The following is a 5,430-nucleotide window of genomic DNA, read 5'->3' as shown; positions in this document are numbered from 1 at the left end:
GAAAATTTCAAGGCCGAACATCCTCTCTCCCAGCGCAAAATCATGGGTTCGGTGTTTGGGAATAGGCATAGTGTTTTTTTGGTCGACCTCATGCAACGGAGAAACCACTATCAATGCAGAAACACACTACCTAACCCTCAGAAAACTCTGTAGAGCGATTAAGAAAAGCAAACCAAAAAAAATTGGCATGCTGACAAAGGAAATTGTCCTTCTTCATGACAATGCGAGACCTCACACTGCTGGTCAGACCCGTAATTTGTTGGACAGTTTTGGCTGGGAAGTTTTAGATCACCCACAATACATTCCTGATCTTGCGACGAGTGATTACCATCCGTTTCTCTACCTTAAGCAACCTCAGTGGGGGGGGTTACAACAAAAGATTTAAAAAAAACACACATCAAAAACACGTGATTCGTGCTCACAAAATAGTGATCAAGATTCACCAATTTTACGGTTCTCAATGTCGAACCAGTTAAAAATCATTAAACTGGTACACTGAGGAAACCCATAACAAACCTCAGGCCGGGATTTTACAACCCAGATAGATGATGACCCTTCGAACATACAAGACAGTACATGGAAGTAAGATCTCTTGAAAATGTAGGTGTCGTTATTTATTGTACAGTTTGTCTAGGCTAAATTGTTTTGTCCTAAATTATATTTTTCTACTTGTTTTTCAACTGAAGAAATATATCGGTTGACATGTCCGAGAATATAATTCTAACCTCTTTTGCTAGATAAAGGGTACTTGCACGTTTGATCTTCTCCAAACAAAGAATTCACCAAAAATGAAAATAAAAACTATACAAAAATTATTGTAAAATTAGTGGTTACGTTTTGATTTAGCTTTGATGATAAAAATTTGAATTACCGGAATTTACCGGTAATTCAAAATAAAAAAAAATATCTTTTATTAAAAGAAATTTTTTCTAAATCTGAAAATTAATCTTAATGTTAATTTCAATCTTAATTTAATTTTTTCCAATTTCTTCTTCTAAATTTTTTCTTTTTACTTTTGACCTCTTTTTCAATTTTGACCTCTTTTGCCAAAAAAAGCTATGTGAATGTTTTCGTTTTTCATGTCTGAAGCGCCAAGGGCTCAGTAAAAAACAAAAATTAAATTCTATACGAAAATTACTATAAAATTTATGGTCCAATTCTGATTTAGCATAAAAAGGTGAATTACTGGAATTTACCTAAATATTAAGACGCAAGTATTAAAATAAATGTTTTGATTTTGTAATAGATACAAGAAATGAAAATAGGTGTATTGTGGAAAACCTACTGGCAAATAAGAGACTGTAACTGTATTAATTTTTGCAGTTGTTACTCATAAAAAAAATTTCTTATTAAAAGAATTTTTTTCTAAATCTCAAAATTAGTCTTAATCTTAATTTAATTTTTTCTAAATCTTGTTTTATGTAAAGTTATATGTTTTTTACTGGTTTTCTAACTAAAAAGTTGTATCGTAGTTGACAGGTTCAAAGTTAGAGATGTCGATCTCTTTTGCCCAAAAGATACTCTCTGAATTTTTGGTATTCTCTGTTTAAAGCACAGAGGGTTTGGTAATAAGCATCATAGTTGACACGTCCAATAGAAGAGATTCAGACATCTTTTATCAAAAAAGCTCTTAAAGTTTTTTTTGTTCTCTGTCTGTCTGAATTACTTTTGTTCAATAAAAAGAAAGATTTTACAAAAATTGCAAGAAAAAAAAATACAGTACCGTTTTAATTTAGTGTAAAATCTGAATTGCTAAAATGTAAAAACAGAGATGCTAGATTAAAATACTCAATGTTCCAAAAAAAAAGTACAAAAACTACGGCTAATGGCGACATTGCGAGTGTCTTTATTTTCCAATCGTTGTTTGTTTTTAGATTTTATCCAGGCTATATCGTTTTATCCCAAATTTTGCTGTTCAACTAAAGATAACTAAACCGTTTGTATCCAGGGCATATTGTTTCATCCAAAATTTTGTTTTTCAGCTAAAGATAACAGAACTGTTTGAAATTAGAAATAAATCTTTTAATTGACACATCATATTTGATTAACAAAAGCATGGCTGAATTTTACTAAATTGTAGGGAATAGACTGGCTTCCAGGACCAAATCCAGGATTTTCGTTCGCTGGGGGTGGGGATGTAAATAATAAAAATAAAAAATTTACAAAACGCAATAAAAGTTTGTTCTATATATAGTTTTGTTACTTCTTTACGAGCCTGACACAAATTTCGAGGGTGGGTGTTCAAATTGGGCTCCCCCCCCCCTCCTTTGGATACGGCACTGCTGTTTTCTGTTAGAATTATCACAGTGTATTGCAAAACTCATGTGTATAAAAAATTATTTTGTAAAACTGGGCTATTGGCACATTCTCATGTATAAGTTCACGACACATCTACTGGTGCAGCTCAGTTTCCTATTTATTAAAATACGGTTGCATTCCAAATTTGAAACCTCAATATCAATATTAAATAAGCTACTTTGGGAATTGAAATAGTAAAAACGAAAATTTATTCAGAATCAAAACTCCCTAAATCGCTGTTTAGATTTCTTATTCAAAACCAAATTCAGCTTCATTGTAGTTTATTAATTGTAATTGTGATACAACATTCAAATGAACTTTCATTCGACACTAAAACTTTTTAAATTGTCGTTTACATTTCTTTTTAAAAATCAAATTAATTACTTATTTTATAATTGATAAAAATTTTCCACATTATAGTTGATGCTGAATCCTGACTGCTTGTAACACAAAAATATTTTTCAAACTAGCTATTAAGTATAAACCTAACTCAGCCATCTAACTAGACTTTAGTCTAACCATCATGGGTGCCCATAAGCTGAATTTTAGGGGACTTACCTGGTGTATTTGGAACTTCCAACGCTGTTTAATAGAAATCTCAAAACAAAAATATAAGGCAGCGTCATTCAGCCAGGGGGGGGGGTGTCCCCCTCCTTATAGGTGCCCATGCTAACTATAAACTTGGCCATTCTGCTAAGATAGGACATTATTTTACATATTTGGTTTTATATCGATGATAGCATTTATATTGGTCTTTCATTTAATGTCTGAACAGGTTTTATCAAACTTTCGAACTGAGGGTTTTAAGTTGAAACACTGTAGATGGCGTTTTTAATAGTCAGTGCAATAGCTTTGACTTCGTAAAGTGTTTTTTTTTTTTTTTTTGAATAAAGGTAAAAAATGTGCTACATTCTGTTAATATATTTTGGGAGTAAATGTTTAGCTTTACTCAAAATAACTCAAAATATTCTTTGCGGTTTTAATGCTGACGAAATTATATGCTATTTAAAATATCCATCAGTGAAAACCAAAGGCTTTTTGACGTCATCTTTTTCAAGCCCTCGCAGGTTGACTCAACTTAACCTAACAAGTTTAACCAAAGTTTCCAAACAGTGGGTAGCTATTTAATCTTCCACCTTCAAAAGGATTTTCTTTTTAACCAACGAAAGGATATTATTTAATTTTATAATATTGCTATTGTCACTAGTTTATTGACACGTAACCGTCCCTGAATTCAGAAACTCTTGAAATGAAGGCAGGGGAACCCGCCCTCTTGAATTGGATATATCATGTTGTCTTCGCTGTTTTTGGCAACTATGAGCCGAGAAGCATCAGCAAAACATAGTAAAATTTATTTTTATTTAGTTACTTTCAGATGATAATTCTTTAATGCTACAATTTAAATGATTAATGGTAACATGAAATCAAAGAGCTTCAATAAATGATCCCCGTGGTTCTAAATTATAAAAAAAAACTTCTGCAAATACTGATAAATGTCCAAATATTTCGGGTTCATAACCGGAAGCCTTTATCGAAGGGAAGAGAAGGAAATTAAACCAAATTTAATTAGATTAAACAAATTAGAACATGCTAGAAAAAAAATAATCACACCAATGCTATGAAAAGAAAAAGAAAAAACGAAAGAAACTTAGCACATGATAAAGTATGGTGGTGTTTTTCTCATCTTTTTATGCTATTTTCTAGTATGTGTTAATTTGTTCATTCTAGTCTTATTTTATTTTGTCTTTTTCATTATTTTTTTTCTGTTGATAAAGGCTTGTGGGTATGAAAACAAACTATTTGGATATTTGTTAGTATTTGTGTTAAAAGATTTTGTTAAGGTTCAACGTCTTAAAATACCAAGGACATCAATATAAAGACATTTTTGGGCCATGGACCCATCTTAGGTCTTTTCATACCTGAAAACCCCTATTCTTTAAGATTTTTTGGCTGTTTCGAAAATTACGAAGTTTTCAGGGCAGTACCACATTTGTCACTTTGAACCGTCAAAATAAATAAGCGAAAGCATTAGTTAAATTTGACGTTGCATTTCGTCTATAAAAATTTGAACATTAACAGTCTGTTGAGGCCCAAAGACTACGCCTTCAAAGGAAAGCTATACCTGTTTACGCTGTTTGGTGCTAAACGGTTTTTAGCTTATTTTTTGCTGTTTTTTCACCCACGTCTTTTTCGAATTTAGCGCCAGTCATTCCGAAAAACTGCATAACATACTGGGGTCGTTTTTTTTTACTAAGAATTGAATTCCTGATTTTTTTCTAGTTTTTCATATATATGTTACCGTGCATGTCTGCAAATTGGTGAATGTCCGAAATAATTTTTTTCTCCTTTTATGTAGTCAGCGTTGCCAGCCAACTTTTTCAATTTAATGCAAGGTCTGATGATGACAGGTTAGGTTGGATTAGGTTATGTTTTTAACCCATTTCTGATATTTAGAACCAGATTTAACAAAACCGAACCTAAACTACCATAATCTAACCTGACGTAACTTTAAATTTTACTATCATAGCTTGCATAAGACAGAAAAAGTTGCTCGCAAAGCTAATTGAATCCAAGCACAGAAAAAGGAATTTTTAAGTTCACTGGTGAATGTCGACATTAATCAGATTTCGGACATTCACGGTAACATATATGATGATACAGATTTCCTCTTAACCATTCAAATAATGAAATTGTCATTATTGAAAAATTTATTTTCATTATTTCAATTGAATTTATTCAATTGAAATATATATAATATGATAAAATTATTTCAATTGAAAAATTTATATTTCAAAAATAAAATTTTGTTATTTCATTGTTACTGTCCTAGGTACCCTAATCCAACGTTTTGCCCCGTTTCTGTTATTAAACGTTATTAAAGCGCCTTATTAAACGTTTCTGTATTTTGTCATTTTATTTTTAGGTATTTTTTGTAGCCTTTCATTATAAAAAGAAAATAATATTGATCAATATTGGCGCACTGTCCTGACTGCCAGCGGTTTCAAATAAAACAATTCATGATCACCACTGTCAAAAACTTCTTTAAAATCTAATTATATAGATGGTATTTAAAAATCGGAATCATATCGTTAAAATCTACGTCAACGTGGATGTACTAAGCATTTCCAACGA

Source organism: Artemia sp. Qi Xiang Cuo, chromosome 21 (genome assembly GCF_049724085.1).
Source record: "Artemia sp. Qi Xiang Cuo chromosome 21, ASM4972408v1, whole genome shotgun sequence".
NCBI lineage: Eukaryota > Metazoa > Arthropoda > Branchiopoda > Anostraca > Artemiidae > Artemia > Artemia sp. Qi Xiang Cuo.
The sequence above is the reverse complement of the archived record's forward strand: the minus strand, read 5'-3'. Positions refer to the sequence as shown.